At 41.3% G+C, this 26,748-nt stretch overlaps 1 protein-coding gene across 4 annotated transcripts in view; it reads right to left on the bottom strand.

The window, feature by feature from the left end:
* PAG1 (phosphoprotein membrane anchor with glycosphingolipid microdomains 1) overlaps positions 1-26,748 on the bottom strand; it is a 258,962-nt gene that overhangs the window by 166,667 nt on the left and 65,547 nt on the right. For 3 of the 4 annotated variants that reach the window (XM_075583039.1, XM_075583038.1, XM_075583040.1), the window contains exon 2: positions 3,629-3,685. The exons of the other annotated variant lie outside the window; for it this stretch is intronic. The gene's annotated coding sequence lies outside the window, so the exon portion shown is untranslated. The remainder of the gene's footprint in view (positions 1-3,628; positions 3,686-26,748) is intronic. 4 annotated transcript variants of the gene reach the window in all.

Raw genomic sequence — 26,748 nt, 5'->3', positions numbered from 1 at the left:
CACTCTGGTGGCCCGCTGCCCCTCCTGCCTCTATCTGTGGGAGAAGAGAGAGAGATGGTCAGCAGGGCTGCAGACAAGGTGGGGGGGGGGGGGGGAGAGCGGGCCTGCAGGCTTTTGCTCGGGCGATACCTACACCTCTGATTACGAACACAAATGGCGCAAACACAGCCTTTTTTACTTTGATACATTTAATACACAGTATATTCAGAGATTTTAATTTAATCTAAAAGAGTTAATTGGCAATTTTTTTTAGGCTGAATCCAAACGCCTGCAGTTCAAATGTACTATTCTTTTGGCTCTCTGCATTGGGGAAAGATAGCAACAGCTTTTCTTTGTATGCCTTGGAGGTTCAGGGAGCTGGCATTTTGACAAATAATTATATCCTGCAATGTCAGATTAATGAGCATTTTACAAAAGAGAGTTCACATTGTACATTGTCAACAAAAGGAATAGAATGATTTGCCAAGCAAGAAGCAGGGCTGTAAGATTTCTTTTACATGGAAACAAAGGTGCCTGTGATGGTTTTATTCCCCTACTTCCGTAATTACTGGTTTGGTAAGTTTCGGCGCACAGTGCTGACATTCTGTGTGGCTGGCTTGGCTCAGAGAACAGTATAAACAACCCCAAGATTTCCAAACAAACAATAAATCAGATATTCTATGTATTATAATGAGGAATGTGTTCTACTTTAATTCCCAAAACATGTCCTAAAAAATAAATAAAAAAAGCTTTGAGAGCAGAAGTTCAAGCTTTTTTGCCATTATTGTTCACCGCTACTGTAAACCAGTGTGGTGATGCTGAAGCACATGGGTCACCATAAGCACAATGCCTAGTGTTGTTCCCGTGACAATAGAAGTAGTTCCTGTAAAGTCAAAGATTGTGCCCATAATATCAGGGAAGTGATTTTTTCCCCCACTACAATTGTTTCTCAGAGGAATGCACATGATCTATGAAATAAACGTTAAAAACATTAGACAATGTGCGACGTGCCAAGTTATTGCAAATCCTATCAGTGTAACTGATGAATAGTTTAAAAAAACACAAACCTGTACAATACAACTAAATCAAGACCCCAAAAAGACAGAACATTTATAGAAAATAAATAAGATGGTGAAAGGAAACTAAAGTAGCAGGTTTTGTCTTCAGAGAAACCATGTGACTGCGTAATGCTAAAGACCCCAACAGTAGGATAAATGAATGAATAACCAGATACTTGTAGGGGGGACCCCTAAACATAAACTTGATAGAAGACAGGTACAGTCCCGTTGCAGTCCCGGATGGTAAGCTCACTACTAAGTGACGCTGTTGTTAACAATAACACCAGGAAGATTGAGCATAATAACACCCTATAACGTACCAATTGTCTAAATAAAGTCCTGAACAGGAAAACATGTAGCAAGCGATTGACTCACTCTGAGTGCTGCAAAGTCCATGCAATCCAAAAGGTGAGGGGTCCCCAGGTGTGTTCCGTCCAAGGGGTAGGCTAGTAGAGAAGGAGAAAAACTGGAAGAGCACTACGGTAGGTATCAAAAAATTTGAAAGGAGGGTGCGTATCCCATAAAAAGATTATTTATTGGTCATGGAAAAACAGGGCAATGGAGAGTCCTACCAACGTTTCACGCTTCACAGAGCGCTTTCTCAAGGTACCGGTCTCTACCTTGAGAAAGCGCTCTGTGAAGCGTGAAACATTGGTAGGGCTCTCCATTGCCCTGTTTTTCCATGACCAATAAATAATCTTTTTATGGGATACGCACCCTCCTTTCTACTTTTTTGATACCTACCGTAGTGCTCTTCCAGTTTTTCTCCTTCTCTACTTTGTCTTCAGAGAAACATGTTGGCCATGACGAAATAAACATGGAATTAACGATGAGCAACATCTTTGCTTATCACCTCAAAATCCATGTACAGAAATGTATTAGCTGCATTTTCCTATAAACATGTAAGTTGTGATTCAGTTTACACAGACACAAACTTTTGAGACTTCACAAGCCTGTACTTTAGGTGGACTGTAAAGGAAGCATTCTCAGCACCTTCTTACAACAATTAAGAGCGATTATGTTGGCGTTACTGCCTGACAGGGCCGCCGACATGGGGGGGTGCAGGTACAGGAAAGCTGGCGGTGGCCCTGCTGCCCGAAATGATCAAACACCAACTATGATACTGTGAGGATTGTACCTCGGTCTCGTCCTGTGATGCATTGGGTGACACCCTCGCGCAAGCGCCGCAGTACTCCTGCCGGCGCCGGACCTAGGCTCCGCATCCCATGACGCAACGGAGAACATCACTGCTCCCACTTCACGTTGGTGCCGCAATACCAGGGGCACTCAAGGGGTTAATGCCAACTCCCTTCATTACTCCACAGCTGGGATACACTCCGCCCCTGCCTTAGCAGTACACAGTCTGTGTGATGACTCACTGCCTGCAGCCTTCCCATTGGCTCCCTGTGCTTTATATGCTCAGCCAGCCACTAAGCAAATTGGCTGAGCATAAAACTTATTTATGTCTCTAGTGCTTGCCTCAAGCAACCTGCTGCCCCGCTATTGCCTTTGCATTCTGCCTTATTTATTTGTTACCTTTGACCTTGGCTTGTACCCGGACTTCTACCTTCTCTGACCCCTGGACCTCGGCTACGCACATGACCATTCCGACCTCTCTACTCCTGGACCCCGGCCACGCACAACGACCATCCGACTTCTGCAATCCTAGACCACGGCAAGAATCACGACTATTCTGACATCTCCTACCCTGACCCAGCTACAACTCTGCAATCCGGACGCGGTTGCGCGGTTATTGGTCGGTGTATTCAAACATCCCCACCTCAGCCTTGCGGTCCCGTCCTGTTTGTGGTGAGCACTCGACACAAATTTAACACTGTTTGTGTTTCTGTAACAACAGAGCTTGTAAATCCAGATGTTGAACACACTAATGGATTTAGGAGTTAGGTTGTCCCGAGGTCAGGGTCAACCTCAGATATGCTACAACAATACAAAGCTCTAAGCCAAGTACAGTTCAACCCCGTTATAACGCGATCCGTTACAATATGAATCCGCTTATAACGCAATGCAAGCGTGGCTCCCAATTTTCGTATTTATGAATACTTTACAATTAATGTACAATGCATACAATTGTACATTATTTCTAACACGATCCGCTTATAACGCGATGTGATTCTTCGGACCCTAGTACTTTCATTTTTTCCTAAGTTGGACTACTAAAAACATCTACTACAAATTCATTTTGGAATGAATACACCCAAATACATTTCGGCACCCAAATTACTTTACAATTTAACAACTATTCAATATGCTGTGACGCTTTCTTCTCCTTGTCAGGAGACATACTGTATGGGGCTAAAAAGTTCCAACAGGAAAGACGGCCTCACAGCACATTGAATTGAGGCCAACCTATTTTTATGGAGAAAATAAGTTGATAAAACAATTAGCAACTCTTCCCACTGTGTACTGAACATGACAGAGGAATTACATTTAGTATGTGGTAATACAGCAGTCTATCAATGTGCACCGAATAGTTTGGGTTTTCAGAAGTAAAACCCATGCATGGTATAATCATACAAGTGTATAACAATAGACTACATCTGCAGAAATAAAGAAGCAGCCGAAGCAATTACCTTTGAAGTAATTTATTTGCCAGACGCGTTTGCAAGGAACAATTGATTGGAGTTCATCTATGAAAAACAGAAAATAAGGGTCGTCACATTTTAACCTACTACAAATTTGGGTCCAATATGTCATATGTTTTCCAAAACAAAAACAGCAAACAACCCTGAGGGATAAAAACACTGTGCTTAATTTAGTTATTGCCATTGTTTTTCCATTAGCGAAGGCTAAACAAGCTAAAGATTTAGGGCCATTCCTAAATAGGGTTGCAGCTAAAATGCACACAAGCATGTCCATAATATCAACATCTTGTTTGGGGAATCTGAGTGAGACATGAAAACCAAGTTGAGAGTATTTTATGTCTCTAGTAGATAAATGAACCCGTGTAGGTGCTGTATGACATGGAGTTCTACGGACAACATCAGGATTCCTGATGATCAATACTTCTATATCGGTTGGACCATGTTTTACTAAGGCTCTGCTTATAGTGCCGGCGACAGCGACGCAACGTCGCTTCAAAACAAATGCATTGCCGCTGTTGCGTGCGCTTATAGTAGGAGCAACAAAACGGAGCGACAGATTGGTCGCGACCACTGGAAGTCACTTCAATTTGATTTTTCCAGCAACCATAACATGACATCAGCATCTCCGGCACTATAAGCGCAGCCTAAGGCTACGCTTATAGTGCCGGCGACACGATGGTCAGGCGACGGTCGCTGGAAAATCAAATAGAGATGACTCCCAGCGATCGCGACCAATCAGTCGCGCCGCGCTTACTATAAGAGCACGCGATGGCGGCAATGCATTTGTTTCGCCGCGATGTGTCGCTGTCGCCATCACTAAGCGCAGCCTAAAATGTGCCATTGTTCAACCGAAAGTTACAGCAATCTGCCATATTCAAAGTGAGAAGTGCGGAATATAGTACTTTTAGTGTAGCAATTTGCAAAACAAGTGCGTGCCACCTTGTGACAGGCATGCCTTGGCTTGGTCACCACTGACGACACAAGGATCAGTACTAAATAGAAATGTGTACTTGTCATTTTGTGACACTCTACTGTGTCCATCCACCGGACATAACAAACTGAAATGAATATAGCTTGGAGGGAGGGGGGGGGGGGGGGGAAGACAGAGACCGGGAGTCATCAAAGCACCATCCGCGCTACCGCGGCCAAATCAGTGATATCTGACATTAAAGTCAATGGCAGATATCGGCGATTCTGGGGCGATAGCATAAATCGCTCTTTGATGGCTCCTGGCCAGAGAGAAAGAATGAGCGAGAGTTAAACCGTTGACTTCTATTTATTAAATACATTAACCTACAGTATGATCTACGTGGGTCAGACATGCGAATACACTGGAGATAGCTGGGAAATATGCAGATTTGAACATGTAAAATAAATGGAGTATATTTGATTTTGCATGTTTCCCTGGTATGGTGGGTGTATTTCATGCATCTTTCAGCTCATTTGCAGGCAATTTAGAAAACAGGCTGTTACAAATAACACTATGCTTTTTACAGGAGTAAAACCTAGTTAACGTCACTATTTGCGTTAGTGAATACTGCGTTATGATTAATGGCCGTTAACTTAACAGGACATCGTGAACCTAGCCCACAGGGTGTTGCGCTCGTTTACATATTTGCTAATTGATGGACGAAAACATTCAGGAGCACTCTGGTATCAGTTAGCTAATTGAGGCACAATATCTCTACGGTTTGTTTCATTTCTCTCGGAATGGATAGTCTTTCTAGACGTATACCATACGACTTACTATAACTTATAAAATAAAAAAATGTTATCAAATAATGCAAGTTTTAAAATCGCAAATGGCCAAATATGTATTTGAGAAAATGTGCAAACAGAGCAGTGACATAGAGAACGAAATCTGCAGCAGAACAGGACCGTGATAATTGTGATACTGACATAGATGGGCCATGAATAATGTTCAAATAAAGCATCTGTAATGAGAGCACCTCATTTATTATTAATATCCTGACAGGCTGAAATCACGCACTATTTTTTCGAGATCTCCACAAGTATGCATTGCAATATAACAACAATCCGAGTGGTGGATAAACTGCAGGATAGATTACTGAACAATGCACAGTACATGTTCGGTAAAAGGGACCGCAGCCAATTGTTATATAGAGTAACTAACGGAAGAAAAAAATTAGACAATAAATGTTTACCTTTATTACAATAAAAGTGAACACAGAATATCAAAGAAGATACAAAAGATTCCTCCTAATTGCACTCTATGTATTAAATATTTATTTTCAGATTTAAAACAAAATTTGTCCTAGCAAGACAAATGTGCTAATGTAGCCTTGTATTGGCCTATGGATCAGTAAACTCAGTAAAAACAAAACAATAAAATGTTATTACATAAAAAATAAATGTTGTGACTCCGTGAATTATTTACAGTGTGAATTGTTTAAAATCCTTAAAGGGGTGGAGTGGACTGGAGACTCTATATTTATAACTTACAGACTTGTGATCACAATAATGTGTGTCTGTACTTTTTTAGGTCCACTCCGACATCACAGTGTAGTTTTTAGTAAAACAGGTACTGTAAGCAGAGGATATTTAGGAACAGATTACTATGGGGGAATTATCCTATGTTACAATGTGTGTATATCTGTGTATATACACTCTCTCTGTTCTCGCTTTATTGCTTAGGTATGATACAATTATTGTAACATTGAGCATATTGGTCATAACATTGCTTCTTTTCCTTATGTTGTATCACAAAGTATCCCACTGGTATATAAGTAACTCATTCAGCACACAAATAATTTTGGTTCCAATAATAACCAGTTGTAGTGGTCGTACAATAGAAGTGATTCAAGATGTTACCTTCAGGACCCCTCATGACCAAGTTATATTCTTCTTTTCTTGAGAAACCCAGAAATATTGCACATTTTTATTAAATCAGTGAGCATGCAGAATGTCAATAGTATTAGGTTTTTTTCTGAGAAAGGTAAGTGACTATAGGATTAGTAGATCTGGGGGGTGGAGAGGGAAACATAGCAGGAAGCGTGTTTATGTCAAACATCCATTTCACATGGGGAAATGTGAAAGCAAAGCGCTAACTATTTTGATGTAAATATAAAATATATTTCTATTGATGAGTTTCTAAAATCCTCTGTAATTACGCAGCATGATGTCAACGTATAATTATTTTTACTTTGAAAAACAATATTTATTTTAAACACAGGGAACGATGATGTTGTAGTCTATAAAATTATTGATACTTGGAGCACTGACCTAGATGTGAAAAACAATACTAGAAACGAATTGCTGAACGTCATGATCTTTCGTCCCACTAGCCTTGAAAAACAGATACTCTACAGTCAACTCTTAAAGCTGCACTTCAGTCAATATCCTGCATGTGTGTTTTTTTTTTAATAAATCAGTTCTGTAGTAAGAAAAAATACTTTTAGCATTTTCTGTTTTTAAAAGAACAACTTTGAAAGACCAATTTTCTTGTAATCTATTTTAACAACCATTTGCTAAGGCACTGCCCCTTCATGTCCTGTCACAAGCCCTGGCACACCCCTTTGTCAGCCCTGCCCTCCATCTAGCACATGTCAGTGCAGGAGTGCTCATGAATATTCATGAGCTTCCACTGAGTGACAGAAGCAGAAGAAAAACATCCCTTCTCTAATGATGTCACCAAATTTCGCCGATCAATACATGGAGAACGAATTGACTGGCAGCTATATAGTTCTTTAGGTAATTAGAGATTGCCCACATGAAACTATTGAAGTAAAAAAAATATAAAATAAATAAATAAATAAAAAAGACTGAACTGCAGCTTTAAGAATCCGTAGGATATGCAGCGACGATCATCTCTTTAATAGAGATGTGGCTGTTACTGAACAGTAACAGATGCAAAAGAAAAACGTTACAACTCAAAAGCTATCTCTTATATCAGGGGTGGCCAACGCCAGTCCTCAAAAGCCACCAACAGGTCAGGATATCAGTGTGAAACTCCTCTTTGCCCCTCCTTAAAGAAGGTCACATCTAAGTGTGGAAATATGGATGGGTGCAGATGTTCGTGCTTATAGAGTCTCTCATACCTTTCTTCAGGGTGCTGGCGTTCAGGCTGGCTGGTAATAAGAGTGCCAGGAACTTTATTAGAAACCCAGATTTCTTAGTTAGTCAGACTTTCAGTATGCATACTTCTTCCCTGGGTGCTCACATAGCTTCCCAGAGATGCACACGGCTTATCACGTTCCATTACCATTGGTTATGGATAACACGCAATCCCTTGCTTTAGTGGACTTTTCCAGGCACCTTCCACAACTCTGTGCAGTGGTGTATCTTCATTCAAGGTTCCCATCTACCTGTCATCCTATACTGCTCTCTGCTAGTTCCAACAATGGTAGGCTGGTGCGCATAGGCATAGAGTTGAAGTTAGAGCAACTCTAGGTGTGGCATTCTCTTGGGTCCATGATCTAGGGATCCCCTGCAACGAGTGCCATGAACGTCCTCTTTTAGAAAGGCATCAAATACTTCTGACCCTGCATTATTAGTGGCCCTTGTTAGGTAAGGGACACTTCCCTAATGTCAAAATAATAAAAGGTGACCATACTCTATACCTAAAGCTACACATTTGAGACATATACTTAACACGGTGAGACTCCTCCCTCGTGTCTTCCAAGAGCCTTGGAGCTTCTGCCGCACCTTTTGTACCCCCTTGAGGGATGTCATAGTCTCACCCTTATCACTAGGCAGAATAAAGACACTTTAACCTATTATGAGTCACACTATGTCAGGCGATCCTTTTAGCAGGTTCTGGAACGGAGTGGCCAAACACCTGACATTACTTACTTTAGTGACATTTATATAGCAACACTGCATTAGATACATGGAACTAGCTAGCCTTACTTTAACATTAGCCTTCTAACGCCCTATCAATCCTTTTAGTAGAAAATAATAATCTCATTAGGGGGTTACACCTGCTTCAGCACAGGTGGCTCAATCAGTGGCTCAGTCAAAGACTGCACCACCTGTGCTGAAGCTGGGATATCCTGAAAACCTGACCTATTGGTGGTCCTTGAGGACTGGCGTTGCCCACCCCTGTCCTATATACTGTATTCGCAAAGGTATTGCTAGTTCTTTCATGATTATTTTTATTTTTGCATACCATAAAACTACTTTACAGTATGGTTTGTGAATTACTTTTGCAGTATAAATGACCTACACAAGGTTAACATTGTAAAACATCTTGGCAGAAATCTTGAAAAACACAAAAATGGAGATAAACAAATGTCAACTGACTCACGGATCCATCTTATTCACAAATCCTTGTTCGCAGTTTACATGCACTTAAAGCAGCAGTCCAAGTTGCCGTTTCTTTTTTATATTTTAAATTTTTTCCCCCTTTAATAAAGTAATTAGCTAAGTTACCAATTGGCGAAGATTCGGCTCAGGGTTCATTAAATGGCTGTCAGTGCAACAGAAGAGGACCAAAGATGCAAAGTTCTGTGGGGAAGATCATGTGACCAAGCTGTCACTAGATACAATTGGTGCACTGCTAGAGAGGGGGCAGGGCTCAAAGAGGGGTGTGCAAGAGCCTGTATCAGAAGAGGAAGGGGATAAGACTTTGTAAATGGTTGCTATAGACACAAATGCTTGTTACATTATAATACATTAAAAATATCATAGAGTTTGACAATTCTACAAGTATTTTTGCATAAAGAATTGATTAAAAAAAACAAAAAAACAACATGTACGATATTGCTTGGTCTGCAGCTTTAAGCAATTCACCTCAAATGGTATGAGTGTGCCCTAGAACAGGGGCGCGTAAACTTTTTCCCCTGCGCCCCCCTGCTTGCCTTGTCTCCCGCGTCTAATGACACCGTGGGGGTCACATGACGTAGCGTAGCCATGGCAACGCATCACCGGAGACAAGGTAAGTGAAGCTACAGAATTCTCACGCGATCTCCCGGCATTTAATTTAAATGTCTTGGGGAAAAGTACGGTGGCCTCTGTAACCGCCGCACCCCCCTCCTAGAAAGTCTCGCGCCCCCCTGCCCTAGACCACTAGTGCAGTTTTATGTATAGGCCCACAATGTTTTTCAGCTTTATATTTTATTCAGAAACAGAACAGTGTGGCCTTCGTGCTGGAAAGCCTTTGTTAACATTAAGCCAAGGGAACAGAATCAGGTCATGCAGTATGGTTGAACTGTACGTTTACGCTGGCTGCGCGCAATAAGGCAACATTATTTCAAATAATAATTTTATCCATGTTGCCATGGAGACCTAAGCCTCGTTTCAGCAAAGCAAATAATAATAAAAGAATGTGCACAGCCAAATGTCTTCATTCATTCAAAACCTGAAGCCTTCCAATCCTAGCGGATCAAAATAAACATGACAATTAATAACATGGCATTCACTTATAATATTACTCGCCATCTTCTGACTGACCCATTTGGTATTTGGTCTCTGAATTTCAAGCTCAAGAATTTAAACTTAAAAGTATCATGTTTAGCAATGAATCGGAGGCACTTACAGTGTGAAAGAGGCAGCGGTGTGTCATGTGATATTGCCAAACAAAGGTTGAAAATGTTTTTTTGGGCAGTATGGCAACATTTCACCTAGTCTGATTTTAACGTCATTCCTTGCTCTGGCAAGGAATGACTCAGGCTCTCATAATACAGTAATTAAGGGAAAACCAGACAACAGTTCCATGTGGGAAGGCTTCAAGGACAACATATGGACCAGACTTTAAAAGATTAATGAAAGGACAGTATATCCTCCATCATAACAAGCCAACATCAATTAAAATGTATGATGTTATACTGTACATTATTTAAGTCTCTGAACGGTGAATGTCATAATGTAGAAATTAATAGGATTACATTGACATATAGAAATAAAAAATTGATTTTCTATCACACCCAAGGCTAGCATTATATTGCATATATACAAGGTGTTCAGAAAAAAATAAAACCCTTTTGTCATCATATCTTGCAGAAAAATGTGAACAGTTATAAGCCCGTCCCAGTAGATTACAATTAAGAATTATTTGACAATCTAATCAATTAAATTCAAACCATACTTTGAACTCAAACTTTATAGTAATCATAGTGTTTCACGTTAGATGACAACAGTTTAACACATTGACGAGCTACAAACGAAAAACTATTTCTCATTTCATGTACATGAACCTACCGCAGTGTATCTGGTACTTGCTGACATAATACAGTGACATCAATTTAGTTATCAGTTGATTTGTCTACATTGTGCTTCTTATATAGTGTAAATCTATATAACAGACCTACAACTGTGCAAATATTCATAGGGATTGAGCGAGAGCTATATACCTGTATACCTAGGCATTTAATTAATGAACCACAACCTGTCTGACATCCGGCTTGGGAAGAGGTGGGACTAAGAGGGAGAGGAGCCTTTAATAGAGGGCGGCCATGACATGCGGATCAGATCTGTACGAGCCTGAACACGTTCAGGTTCCATCGATAGCTGCCTGGGCGACAGCAGTACTCTGTGGCGAGGGAACCAGGAGATCCACATTGGGGAGCTGCAGGGAGCATCGAGCACTGTCAGACGGGACCCTTAAAGACTGCAATTAAAGTGGTACTGAAGCAACTTTTGCGAAGTACAAGCCGGCAACTTTAGTAAAGACTGTACTTTAGTGCACTAAGAGCGCCCACGGTGTGCTGGCACAATCACAAGGATTGGGTGGCTCACAATCATCTGACACTGATACACACCCACGCAGCATTACTGTTAAATGTTATTATATGTGTATGCTGAATGAAGTGATCATTTGTTGAGGATCACAGGTTTCTTGAGACTGGATAGTGAGAATATAGAAGCAGTTGTACAACACCCACACTGTGTACTTATTTCCCACCGTCTGACAGTAGGCCACGCATGGCCTTTTAAGTGTACATACAGTCCTCAAGCCCCCCCCACCCCAGCACCGGGTATAAGTCGGGGGCCTATAAGTAAGAGGGGTTACATCACCATGAAGCTGTCAACTACCAGAAGAGGGTTATTGAATATGTTATACTCCTTGATGACATTTTAAATTTAATTCCTCCTCTCCCAGATCTCAAACTATATCAGCAGAGCACAAACTGGTGGGGGCGCACCCCCAAGGGGGACGGGAGATTTGTCTGGTGGGGCGCGGGCTGTTGCAGAAGTCCCATGCTCTTCCCCCAGGCATTTAATTTAAATGCCGGGGGATCGTGTGAGGCCTCTGCAACTAACTTACAGGGATTCTGAAGAGCTGCAGGGACGCGTTGCCATCTGCCGGTGCCATGCGGAGTGACGTCACATGTCCGTCTCCAAGGCAATGGGGTAATGTGACGTCACATGACCCCTGCGGTCATTTGACGCTACCGAGCAAGGTGAGGGGGGCACGAGAGCAAGGGGCAGCAGGCAGGGGGGGGCGCAGTTGAAAAAGTTTGCGCTCCCCTGGGCTATATAACTGTCCTTAGTAGAGATGGGCAAATCCGCCCAAATCTGTTTCCCAGATTATTTTCGCTGATTTTCGCTGCTCCCAAAATTCGAGTGTAAAATGAAATTGATTTGGCCTATTTCAATGAAAAAACGCCATTGGTTACAACCAGTGGACGAATTTGTAGAATCCTATCCGTGAATTCAGCAATCCATTGGCAATGCTTAAGAATCCGTCAACGGACTGCTGAATCCGCAGATTGGATTATACAAATCCGTCCACTGGTTGTGGAATCTGCACAATCACTCTTTCTGAGATTGAGCCACTGAACTCCGCTTACCAAAGGAACTGGCCGATCCACTGTGGATCTAAATCCTCCCTAAAAAAAATTTGCTCATCTCTAATACTTTGCTAGAAATAAGTTACAAACTACTGTCAAAACACATCCTCTACAGGCCTGTCACGTCTGAATTTACTCTCACTCAAATCAGGATTGTGGGGTATAAGAATATGTTTTGAGCCTCACAAGTCGCACTTCTCTTCTTCCTTATGACCTCCTGGGTGACCTACTACAGGACTTTCACTGGCAATATATAAAAGTATCTTGTGTCTGCAAGGGATGTGGACTGCAGTTATGCTGGTTGAGGAGATCAGATTGGGCATGAAAAAGGGCCTCGCATAGCTTGCCCAATTGCCTGTCGGTTCTTTTAGCCATTGAACTGACCCTATATCTTTTCTGCTATGTGACTTTTAGTGATGGTGTATGTTTTTCTCTGTGTAAACTTAATTTCATTTTTTTATTAAATCTTTGTACAATTTTGATCTATCAAGCAAATAGAACAAAAAGTTCAAAATTGGTGCTACAGAGTAAGCGGTGACAAAGAGCTGAAGAGCGTGAATCGCGCCAGAGTAGTTTTTGCCCACTCCATGATTTCACCTATTCAATAAATAGTTTTCAAACATTTTTTTCGTGCTTAGCCCCATCATTTTTTTCAGGCACTGCTTTTTCTCTCCACTGTTTGGAATATTCTCCTATATATTAAGCCATTTTTTCTTTTGCCAAGACCTAGACTGTGGATTCTTGTTTATTTACTCTCTGCGTGGGGGCTTTAAGGATATAGTGCCTGAACCGTAGCTCATTATATGGGTGCAAATAAATTCCCACCTTTCAATATATATCAAATAGTCAACGGTCCGATTCTTTTCTCAATTTATTCAGAGACAATACAAAACATCTTTCACAGCATCATTTCAGTGAGTTACATCATTCCGGCATATTGAATATAGTTATAGAGTGGAGCATCTTTAGCTTCGTTGTTCTTAGCTTGGTGGTGTTAAATGATTCTGAATTCTATAAATCCAAATGCCCTCTTTATACATTTCCGCAACATAGCAATCACTTGTTTTTCTCACTGCCAGCTCAAAATGATGTAAATCAATCAATGTTTAAACCAATATTCCTTAATTTACTTTGATTTAGAAAAACCTCTTTGTTCTGTCACTAACTATAGTTAATCCCATGTTCCTAATCTTTTAAGACCTCTCTCTATTGTATTGTCTTTTACTACTATCTATTTAACTAACCTTTGATTCCAAAGTCAAGACCATATACTATTCAACTCAGCAGACATTAAACATCCGTTTCTTAAATTACAAAGCATTTGTACACCTGCCTGTCTTCAGACTGATTTATCTTCTTATCTTTGCAAAGGCAGCTCATCATTTTCCAATATTATTTCTAACTTAAGACTAAATTACTTTTTTTTTCTTCAACTTAAATTTTTATTGATTTTCCAAGCATAGATATACAGTAATAAAACATTAGAGGGTGGGTATTGGGGGGACGGAGGGGAACAGCACAATGGTGAATCAACAATTCTTACTGCTTTACATAATTTTAACTTGGTATACGTGAGCATTTTGGGACCGTTTCTAAGTCTGTTGTGGGAAACATCTCTGGGGGAACCTGGATAATTGTAAAAAAATCCCATTAGATAACATTACGGGAAGGAGCGAGGGAAACTCCTGACCAGTCCTTAGCTGAGGCATATAATTGGTCCCACAAGGCTACAGGCTCTTGGAGCCCGTCTTCAACTGCATTGCTGATCATCTATTATACTCGTCACCTGGTGACTGTTCAGGAACAAGGGACAGGGATGAGGCGGAGGGAAAGAACATAAACGGGGGGGGGGGGCAACTGTGTCTTCAAGGAAACAGATATGATTGCGGCTAGTGGCCAGGACTCAGACGGTCTGTCTACCCAAGCTCCAACCCCGGAGCTTCTTTGGGCCCTGGGCTTATTGTAAAGATGAGGCTAAACTATGTTCATCCCGTGGGCGTAAACTTCGCTAGTAAACTTTGCTTATATTGACTTGAACCAGATAACATAATATCAAAATCTGGGATAAGGGGGAACAAAACAAAAACAAGGGCAACTGTTTCTTCAAGGACACAGACATGGTTAGGGGTAGTGGTCAAGATTCAGGTGGTCTATCTACACAAGCTCCAACCACTGAGCTTCTTTGGGCTCTGAGCCTACTGCAAAGATGAGGCTAAACTATGCCCAGATCACTGGCATTTACTTCACTTGCAAACCATTAGTAACCTTATAATACCTTGAACCTAAAAACCCAACATAATATATCAACATGAAATACTTTTGCATTAACTCTCACAAAACCAAACTATCGGGTAAAACCCCATATTAACTGGAATTAGAAAACATAATATGACAATTCAATGATTAGTGTTTTTACGAATAGTCATTTTATACTAAACCTTCAGGATTCTCCAGAACAGGAGACTCCTCCCCCCCCCCCCCCACTGACATCAGTTCTGGGCGTTCAGTCTTTTTCTGCTCCTAACCAGGATCGATCAGTCCAAGAGATCTCCCGTGGATCTAGAGTTAAAGGGTAATGGGAGTCATGAGTCAAATAGTTTCAGAGTGCTACCTGGAGAGGGGGAAAGACCCCATTCCGGAATGTGGACCTGTTGCTCAGCTTAGGGTTTGGTCCCAGCATCGTATGTCTGTTTCGCCAGGGAGTCCAGGTGGGAAATCGTGGACCAAAATGGTTCCACGGCAGGAAGGCTCCCATCTCCTGAAGCAGGTCCGGAGGGAGGGGGGCCCCGGCCTAGGTGGTTGAAGAAGGCTTTACTGTCATCCGGGTTCCCGAGTGTCTGAGATCTCCCATTTTTAACTACCATGAGTCCAAATGGAAATGTCCATCTATATTTGATATTGTGGTCCTTTAATTGTGTCATTACCTCTGAGATTTCTTCTTTTGGAGAGTGTGGAAGGCGCCAGTTCGGCATCTACTTATAGGGGTATATTTTGGAACTTGAGGTCTCTGAAGCCTCTCATCACCGTGTTGAAGGCCTCCTTTGTTTTAAAGTAGTGGAATCTCATCACCACATCCCTTGGTCTGTCACCTGGTTGGGGTCTCATTCTTAGGGGTCTGTGACATCTGTCCGGGATAAGAAACTCCTCTGTAAAATCTGGAAGGGCTGATGTCAGTTGCCCATGAACCCCTCAATATCCATTTCTGATTCCGGGATCCCCCGAATCCGGAGATTATTATGGCGGTCTCTGTTCTTTGCATCTTCCGGTCTGTCTTTGATGTCTAGGAGCTTGGACTTCACTTTCGTGAGCTGTGTCCACAAGGGATTTTCGGGTGATTGTAGCGTCGACCTTGGATTCTAAAGAGCTGGTGCCTTCCCCAAGGGAAGATATCTCCTCTTTAAGCTCCTTCACGGCTGTTTGCATTAGGGACTCAATTTTTGTTAATGAAGATAATCAATTAATTCTTTGTGGAGAGAGTTTCGATCTCCACCCCTAGTTCAGAGTCTGAGTGTTGAAAAGAGGGATCCCCTCCCAACTCCGCCTGTTGCAGGGCTGGCCCAGCATGTTTTTTTAAAGTATTCTCGTAACTCACTGTGGTTCTTTTTCTTTTTGATGGTTCCAACAGCTATCGAAGCCATGGAAAATGGGACATGCGTGTGATGAGGTTTATTTTTAGAAGGATAGTCAGAGCCGATTTGCTGTCATCAGCTTAGAATAAACCTGGGTATTACGGAACATGGGTCTCAGGACGCATCTTAGCCAGCTCTATTTAGGCTTTTCTGTGCATACAGATCTTTCTTAGAGGGATACATATTCACCTGAGACAGAGATCACTGTATTGCAGTCTGTGTGTTTGTTGATTTGTTTGTCTCTCTCTCCCCCCCCTGCCCTCTTTTATTCTTTTACACACAAAAAGAAAAGGGGGGGGGGGTGGATGCTCCCCTCTGGAAGATGGATATTGAGCTGCAGGCTTTTACTTAAAGGTTTTATTTGAGTTTGTGTGTGAATGAATGAAGGGACTGTCAGCTTCTGGATGTTAACCCTTAACGTCAGTAGCTGACTGGCACTTACTGTAGTTCCCTGCTGCTTCTTAGAGGCCTTCAGCAGCCATCTTGGGTAGTGGGGACACTCTGGGTGGTCTTGAGACCTCCTCCGCATGCGTCTGGGAGATTACACTCCAGCGTGTGGTCTCCGCTGTGTCTGGGCCGTCAGTCGGGGACTCTGGACTCGCCGTGTGTAGGGGGGAGAGAGACAGGTCCGGGCTCCCAGGCGGCACTGCTGTGGAGTGTCAAGGCAAGATGGCCACTTCACCGAACTTCCAGAGCCTCTGCAGCAGCCTAATCGGCTGGCAGCCACCAGCTGGGAACACCTCACAGCACCGGAGCAGGGACTCCAGACAGGCGGCCCCTCTCCACTTCGCTTCCTTATTTCGTGGAGCTGAACTGGCATGTGACTGCTCAGTTCAGAGTCCTGGCTAATTCCTCTCTAAATTACTTATTTTAACTAGCTACATGCTGAATATATATTTACATAGAGAATATAGCGTGATTAATATTTAGACTTGAAATCGACCTATCTTCAGTACCGGAGTAATCCATGTTTATTTATTTATTTATAAAATGTTTTACCAGGAAGTAATACATAGATAGTTACCTCTCGTTTTCAAGTATATCCTGGGCATAGAGTTAAAATGACAAATAATACATGGTTACAAATACATAGTTACATAAATGAACAGGGTATACATTATATACAATACATTGCATGCACATGTAAGATGTATATTATAGGCGTATGTAACAGTTACAGACCAGATTAAAATGTGAGACAGCCTTAGTTTTGATAGAGCTTAAACTGGTGGTGGATGCGAGAGCCTCAGGTAGGTTGTTCCAGTTTTGGGGTGCACGGTAAGAGAAGGAGGAGCGTCCGGATACTTTGTTGAGCCTTGGGACCATGAACAGTCTTTTGGAGTCAGATCTCAGATAAGTGCTGCATGTGGTAGGGGGGAGGAGCTTGTTCAGATAGCTGGGTAACTTGCCCAGAAAGTATTTGAAGGCAAGACAGGAAAAGTGAACTTTGCGCCTAGACTCGAGTGATGACCAATCTAGTTCTTTGAGCATTTCGCAGTGATCTGTGTTATAGTTGCATTGGAGAACAAAACGACAAATTGAATTGTAGAGGGTGTCAAGTTTGCTAAGGTGGGTTTGGGGTGCCGAGCCATATAATATGTAGATAATTGGCATTAGCATCTGCTGTGCGATACGCTTTCTGACCAGCAGGCTTAGGGAGGATTTGTTCCTGTAAAGTACACCTAGTTTGGCATTGGTTTTGGATGTCAGGGTATCAATGTGCATTCCGAATGTTAAGTGGGAGTTCATCCATATGCGCAGGTATTTAAAACTAGTAACAGGAGTTAGGGTGGTGTTAGCGATGGTTCTGATCTGGAGCTCAGTCACTGGAAGCTTTAAAAATGTAGTCTTGGTCCCAAATACCATTGTTACAGTCTTGTCAGTGTTTAAAAACAATTTGTTTTGTCTCTTCTATGGGTAAAAAAGGGGAACAGACAAACAGCCTATAGAGCCCACCCAGTTTTACTGCACTCTCTAGACATCTGGGATAAGAACTGCAAACACAGGCAAATCTCCTCCATCCCCTCACCCCTAACACCCATTGGAGCCAATCCCGAATTTACACCAGCTCACAACTCAAATATTTTTAAGCAATGGGATGAGAAAGGGCTCTCTAGGTTAGGAGACATGCAACGGGGAGGGAAAGTTAAATCATTCATGGGAATAAGAGAGGAATATAACATCCCAACCACACAAATATACCAATACATACAACTGGCCCACTATGTTTCCTCAATCCAACCAAGCGACACTTGGAATAGGCCACTCACCAACTTTGAGAGCCTATACCAAAGAGGTCACTACAATAAAGGAACGATTGCCCAACTCTATCAGGTACTTTTAAAACAATATGACGACCAAACAAGCAAAAACATTCTAGACTGGGAACACGACATAGGAAACCCCCTGGAGGAAGAGGACTGGGCAGAAATCCACGAAAGGACAGCTAAAGCTTCCCGATGCTCCCTAATCAGGGAAACCAACCTGAAAGTCCTACACAGATGGTATTACACACCAGCCCGCCTCCATTCCTTTCTCCCGCTAACCTCCCCCATGTGCTGGCGCAACTGCGGCCAAATAGGCACATTTAAACATATATGGTGGACATGCCCCAAAATTATTCTATTCTGGGGAAGAGTTAGACGCCTAATAGAAGAAGCAACAGGGGTAGAGCTAACATGGGACATAGAAACAGTGCTCTTATTAAAACCGACAGACGGACTTGAGAGAAAAATAGATTTCTTGATAACGCAGATCCTCTCCGCAGCCAAAAACCTAATAGCAAGACATTGGAAAAAGAACGACCCACCCCCGATCAATGAGGTACTGCACAAAATAAACTACATAATGACGATGGAGAGACTTACAAGCCTAATACACGACAGACACAACTCCTTCCTGACAATATGGGACCCCTGGGAGACCTACATATGGCAGAACCCAATAGGAACCATAAGATAGTAAGGAAACCAGTAATAACTACTAAAGGTTAGGTAGAACTAGACCTAGCATAGGATGTGACAAGTATCATAGAATGTTTGCTTCTTGCATGAAGCCAGTGATGGATGCTACCCCACTGCCTAACCCCCCCCCCCCCACCCCATAACCCTTTTATTTTCTGTACCCCCCTCCCCCCCACTCCCTTCCCCCCCTTGTATGTTACTATGTTTTCTGAAAAAATAAAAATATATACGTTAAAAAAAAAAACAATTTGTTTTGGGAAATCCAGTTTTCGAGTCTCAAAACGTCAGACTGAAGTATGTGTTGGAGGCCAGAGAGGCTGTGTGCATATAGGATTGTGTCATCTGAATACATGTGTATTGAAGCTTCCTTACAAGCTGTGGGAAGAGTAGGTGCCCCAGAACAGAGCGTTGCGGGACGCCACAGGTGATATCAAGGGGATTGGAGTTAGAGCCTGAGATGGACACATGTTGGGATCTACCTGATAGGTAGGACTGAAACCAGTTTAAAGCATGCTTACCTATTCCAGAGCTCTGGAGTTTGTTGAGCAGGATAGCATGATCAACTGTATCAAAAGCCTTTGCAAAATCTAGGAATATTGCACCAGTGAGTTGTCCCCGTTCCATTCCACACTGGATTTCATTGCAAACTTTTAGCAGAGTAGTTACTGTACGGTGGAGTGTTTGGGACCAAAGCCAGATTGGAATTGGCTAGGGAAATTTGTCTTGGTATAGACATAGGTACAGTATATGGTTGTTTTCTATACTGTACATCATTTAGTGGATTTATTGTGAGCAATCCATGACCCTAGGCACACTTATTTTTCTGTTTTTTTTTCATTACAGATTTCATGCTTTGAGTGTGATTCAGGGACCTCTCCAATGTGTGAAAGCAGCTCTGAAATGGAGATTAAAATGGGGAGAAACGACATACTGTAGAACATTTAAACAGAGAAAATAAAGCCATATTTACAGAGGTGCTAGGCCTGACACTTCCATTTGCTGTTAGGTTTAGTACCATTTAATAAATGCAGGGCTAAAGGCATGCTAAAGCTTAGCCCCCTTTTGTGGATCTGGTCTTAATAAGTCCTCTCTAGCCACCTTTAAGACCCATCTTAAAACACGCCTCCTTAATTAACAGTAAGCATATGGGTAGCTTCGTGGCTGATACTTTATACCTCATACACTGACCGTGTAGTGTAGCGCGACCCGGAACTTCCGGGGTCTGCTGCTAGAGTGCGCTTCTTACCTCGCGCTTCACCCTGATACCGGAAGACTGCTGAAAGGGATTGGGGAGATGATGCAGAGGGGGACTGCTAAAAGGGACTGGGGGACATTATGCAGGGGGGACTGCTGAAAGGGAATTTGGGAGATTATGCAGGGGGGACTGCGACGTAAATAAATGTAATTATTTTGAATAATAAATGCTGTTTTACCCATGTGGCCTGAATATGTTTTCCTTGGAGCATTTCGGCCCTTCTCACTTTACAAGCTGTGCAGGCCTGGTCTACAGCAACATATGTTCAATAAGGGAGGGGGGAAATAATGAAATCCAAGTCTTGTAACATACTGTAGGAAGGATACCTATTCTTGTTTTGGAGATGCAGCAGAGCATGACATTGTGGGACATTATTTATTATGTCCTCCATGAAGTCTTCTGCCATAAGGCTCCTTCCAGCACTTGAAGACTTGAATGGGCTGTACGGTGTCTGTAATCATCAGAAGATGCCTTAAAGAAGAAGGTTGCCTTGTAAATATGACCTAGTATTGTTTTGGGCTTTCTAGCGTGTAGCAAAGAGTTTAAAAATTAAAAAAAGAAAAAAATAATTTTCCGTTCATGAAAAATTGACCATCAGTACAGCAAGTAAAAGGATGGACAGGAAGAAAACTAGATACTGTTATTTCTGAGACACAAAGTCAGACGACTGTACAGTTGCAGCACCTGCTGAACCATGACTACAGTAGCTCTATTTGCCACATTAAAGAATGATTCCTTCCAGCAAACATCATATTGTTCTTGCAGAAAATAGATCCCAGATACTGAAATAAGGACACTCCTGCTTTATAAGAACAGAGCTGAAATTCATTTGTTCACAGCCATTATAAAAAGGAAATCTAAAACTCTATACACGAGTTACTGTACTTTAGACCTTTATTTTAGATGGATACTAAAAGCAGTAAAACGTGTGAAATATGATTTTTTTTAAATAAATAATTTCTGTATTATTAATCAGGACTGTTTTAAAATATATATTATCCAACTCAATGTCATTTTTAATGAGTTTTAAAGCATCCTTTGATTTCTATATCAGGTTATAGCCCACCTCCCCAGCAGTGCAAGATCTTTGCAACACTTTCCTGTTTTGTGTTTGTTTGTTTGTTGCCAATATTCCCAGCCACTTGAGCTGTAAACTGTAACAATAGATAATGCTGTTACCTTAGTAATATAAGAATACATTGTAGCTGCTGAATTACACTGACTGAAGGATTGATTGAAACTGAAAGGCGACCATTAAATTAGACACACAATCTAGATTTCTACAGATTTATAACAGGAGCACAAAATGATTGCCAGCTTAGGTAAGAATATAGATTTATACAAGGTCACATCTTTACATATACAAATAAGAAAACAAGAGGGGAATGTAGTATTATTGCTGCTTGAAGTGACAATCCGTATAAATAGATGCTGCAGTTTCTAATTTAACTAGGAGGGAAATGCCTTTACATTTAGAGCATACAGAAATTTTCACATTGGAAACGAAGAATAATGGCAAAGTGTAATTTTGAATATGTTTACATTAAGTGGCACATCTACTTTGTACAACATGCATCCTGGACTAAGGACAGAGACGCAAACTGTGAAATATGTGCCAATGTACCAGCTGCAAAAATTAGACACATTACTAAATAAAGGCTAATTAGAACAATGTATTCTCAGTACCTGACATGCTCTGAACTCCGTTATGAACAAACCATACTGTATGTATTTTTGTATCTCTAAATTCCATGATGCATGTCAAACAGGCAATTTAATGTAAATCACACTATACTGTTGTAACTAGCATACCAACTGTGAAGGCATTATGTGACATAAAAGCCTTTAATAATGTAGCATAAAATCATTAAGCATGCTCGTTCTGTCTCTACAAGACGCATAATCAACAAAAATCAATATAGTTATGAATACATAATAATCACAATCTATATTCCTTCTGTAATAAAAGACCAATTTACCTGTTATTGCAGCCGGTAAACCAAATAATAACAAAAGCAGGACTTTTCAAGATATACATGATCAGAGGACAAATTACAGCTTTTAAAATTACCCACCCCAGTAGTTTTACGGGCAGTTATACACAGCGCAACATGTCAACATTTTCTATTTTGTACTCATCACAAGCAAGAAGTTATCTATGTGTGTATATGTGTGTCTGTATATGTATGTGTATGTTTGTGTATGTATATGTATGTGTATGCGTAGAATATAGGAAATTACAATAAAAGTACAATAAAAACTCCTGCCCCTAAGAGCTTACAACGTACATGATAAGAAAACAAAACTACAGTATGTTTATGGCCCATAAGAATACAAAAAAATATATAAAAAAAAGTTAATTAAATGCGCTCAACCCATCTGATTATGATAAGATGCAGAGTAAATCCCGCATCCGATAAACCAGACCTCAGATCCTACAAAACCTCAAACCGCAAGAGAAATTCTAATCTGCGATTGCGATCATTGTCTGCCTTAAAGATCTGTGACTAAAGTAACCATTTCACAGAAACAATGCAATTTAGCCCATATCAAATATTTCAATGTTAACAATTTAGAAGCAACCAGAAACGTAATAAATTGGAACAATAGACTGGTAGAGGCTGACCTACACAAATGTGCTTGCAGCCGAACAATACAAAACTTCAAGGAGAATTGAACAATTTGTAGATGTAATTTATTTTATACGCGAAAACTTGTTTGGTTTAAAGGGCAGTCCTGAAACTAATCTCGTACATTTAAGTGCATATTACTTTTTAATCGAGGATGTTTGATTAGACTGCTAAAAAAAATTTGGGGAGCTATTTATCAGTCTTTAAGCTGCAAAACGGAGATTAAAAAAAAAAAAAAAAAAAAAACGCTACAGATTTTTCAATTTGCCCTCTGCACTGCAGGTAACTGTTCTTCAATAAGGCCGCTTTGCATTGCAGAACAGTTGCACTGCAGAAAATGAATCTCTGTTAAATGTCAAAGAGACTATATTGGAGGTTTAGTCATATCTAGTCTTATGTTATGTTATATACCAGTTCCATCTGCAGTAGACATTTGGGATGGGCTCTGTATAAAGATCCTGACACTCGATGCACAGTACCAACAAAAAATAGTTGTGCCTGCGCCAAAATGTAAGAATTTACTTAAACACATCGTACAGTATGTTTTATGAAGATCCTTAGACAGAGGAGTTTACACAAAATCAGATGTGACGCATACATTTTTTGCGCATATAAAATAAAATGCACCCAAATGTGTTTGATCCTCAGAGCTCTGTTAATAATTTAATGAGGCATTAACTTAGGTTAACGTACCATTAGGAGCCAACAGGCATCTTCAAAGCTTACCAACTGTCACGCTTGTGCTCTCCTCACAAGCGCAGGGAGAAAGGGAGAAGGACCCGTTAGCAAGGTGGGGAGGCCGCAGGGGATACGAAGGGAGTAAGTTGCCGCGCAGCTGGGGATCGGCGCACGTAGTCACGTGTCCGCGCCCTGCGCATGAGAATGCGCGACGCGTCCGGAGGTGCGGTGCCTACTCAGAGACACGAGTGATCCAGCTGCATGTGCGCGCATGCTCTGACAGCAGAGCGGGAGTGCGCGCGTTCTCAGGCACCAAACGCGGGGGTTGTGGGAAGCCAACGCTTCAGCACGGGAGTCTGGAAACGGAAACCAGGAACATGGGCATGGCATGGAGTCCAGAGCACAAGGTAACATCCAGAGAAGGATTGCTTCTTGGAGAACGTCCAGACTTCTTAAAGGCATAGTGACAGAACAGCAAGGTGCAGCGAAACTAAACATAACATAAGGGTTCTTAGTCTAATCCATTGGCCAAGGAATTATAAGCCTGCTACCACGTCAAGGTGAACCCTACTAAGCAGGTACCTACACTACCCGACGGTAAACTAACCTTAGTAGTATAAGAGTGACTTTCCCAGTCCTCCGGAATCCACAGGAGATAAGTAAAGGTCCCAAGGAAGTCCAGGCAGGAACAGTATGTGATGAGTACCAGCAGGTACCAGGGCTGGTAGCAAAAGACTAAATGCAAAGAGAAAGTCAAAGAGAGGCTTACTTCCTGTCAGGAGGAAGAGGGCAGGGTTTGCCAGAAAGCAAGATGGCGTTGCTTGCTTCAGAATCCTTAAAGACACAGGATCTTGACTCGCAGCTAGAGGGCGGCGATCAGAAGTAAACAGGTAAGGAAGGGACACGCCGCAGGGGGCGTGTTCCGCGCATCGTTACACCAACACAGAGACAGTCCTCTTTAACTAGAGTCCCAAGTGTTGATTATATTCCCTGAAACTCGCTTTCAAAACAACATGTGGAGACACCTACTGTATGCACAAAAAGGAACACACTGGATATAACTAAAGATGGCGAGAGCGAGGTAGTGTAAGACAGGCGGAACAAGTCATGCTTTACTAACACGAGGCAATGCTTACACAATATGCTGTTAAGCCTATGCTAATGCAATAATTAACATCTGTTGTATTTGCATATAATTAGCACACACATTTTACTTGTGGTCCTTTGTACATAGTCCCTGTAATGAATATGGCAGAAAGTATAAAGTATTTTAATCAATCTAGCTTACAAGAGGTTAACGTTAGTTACAAATTGACTTACAAATACATTAATTGTTTTATGGCAAAACGAACCGTGGTTCATGACTAGTTTTATGTGCTAATCTAAGGATTAGGAGATCTGGGATTGAAATGTGGCTGTCCCGACACTAGAATAAACAAAAACCTTTTAAAATGTAACTTGAAAAGAATGCCTTTGTAATCTAATCTGTAGAATATCAGTGGGCATGGCTAGCACGACAGTTCCAAAAGTGTGTAAATTTATTAAATGTGAAATATCCTGGGCCTAACAAAGAATAACAAATAGATCTTCATAACAATTGCAATGATTAGGAGGTGCAAGAGACATATCTGTTTATTTTGCAAAAATAGAAATTAGGTTGTAATTAGGTTGTCATATTTCATATTCAGGCATGCATATTAAAGTGTATAGACGCAATAGTGAAGATGGCGTGTGTAAGTATTATAGAAACAAAGTTATGAAGTCTTTTATATATGGAGGCAAAGTGTAAAAGTCAAAAGAAAGGGATTCTTCCTTAAAGTTGTAAAAATGTCATCAAGAGAGAACGATGAAAGGGGTACATTGAGACCACACCGTGCTAGGTGGGTTTATCTTGTTTTCAATTAAGGGAATATAGAATATAAATCCTGTAGTTGGGATTATGAATCACAAGAAAAAAGGAGGCGCGAACACCATCAGGAAAAAGCTCTGGCTTGTGGACATGTAAATACAAATAAAAAATATATTTGCTCCCAAAAAACACCAAGCAGTCCTTCTAGGTTGAAAAAAAAAAGAGGAACTCCAAATCTACTAGTAAAAATTACACACAAAAAAAAACAAAACCCCTCCCCCCAAAAAAACAGTGTAGACCGTTTTAATAATGCTTAGAAAAGCATGAAATGCACTCACAGGATGATTGATATAAATGAGCAGGTGGTGTTGTTTCCACTAGGACACCCGCGCCTCTCAACAGCATACTCCGGGACTTCAGGTGATCCTGTAGCTCTATGATGCTCCTCTCGGTCAGCTGATGTCCTGTATGGTAGTAGTCCCTTCTGGGCTGGGAGGCGCTTGCGCTCCGCATCTCCTCCGAATCTCCCAAAATTTAGCAGGACCGTCGGAACACCTTTTCGTACTATCCCGAAGAGCGGATAAACAGTGTACATCCAATACGTGTCGCATCAGGTATAGAAAATCCGTCAATTGGACACTTGCACGAATACAGATACCCCAACCCTATGCGTTTCACCGTTCTGACGGATTCCTCCATTTTTATATCAAACTAATTAGTTAATGGTGCAATTGATTTTCAATTCTAAACAGGTGTGCTATCTTAAAAAATATTAATTGATTGACTATTATGAATCAAAATTCAACAGGTGTGTTTTGGGATCAGACACGTGAATTCTCATCTTTCCTACTCCAGTGACCTCTCTGGGAAGAACCCGATACATGTGGTAACATATAGGGAATTGTGATGGTTTATCTTTTTATTTTTAAAAAACCATGTGTTCTTGTAATAATCTTTTGCTGTAACATTAACACTGTACTTTTTGTATATTAAATATAAACTTAAATAAGTAATTCTTTGGGCACTGATTTGAACTGTTACACGCTTTGTAGAGAATTTACATTTTTGGACACATTTTGCTATAACAGATTTTGTGTGTGTTAAATGTATTGTAGTTTTCTTAATAAACAGGGACCAGGGACTGCAGATTAATATTTTGATAATTTCTTTGGTGGTGGAAGATTAAAGATCTATATTGTTGCGGATTGAGGAGAGATATATTCATTTGAGAGATCTTTGTGGAAGGTAAAAAGTGGTCAGCTAGATAGCTGTGAATTAACCCTTGTCACATATGCAAGTCATCTGCTCACAGGTATGCCATACGTGACAGTCTCCTTGTTCTTCAAAGTTCTCA

Source organism: Ascaphus truei, chromosome 2 (assembly GCF_040206685.1).
Source record: "Ascaphus truei isolate aAscTru1 chromosome 2, aAscTru1.hap1, whole genome shotgun sequence".
In the NCBI taxonomy this organism is placed as follows: Eukaryota; Metazoa; Chordata; class Amphibia; order Anura; family Ascaphidae; genus Ascaphus; species Ascaphus truei.
Note: the sequence above shows the minus strand (reverse complement) of the source record. Positions and strands in the feature narration are given on the sequence as shown.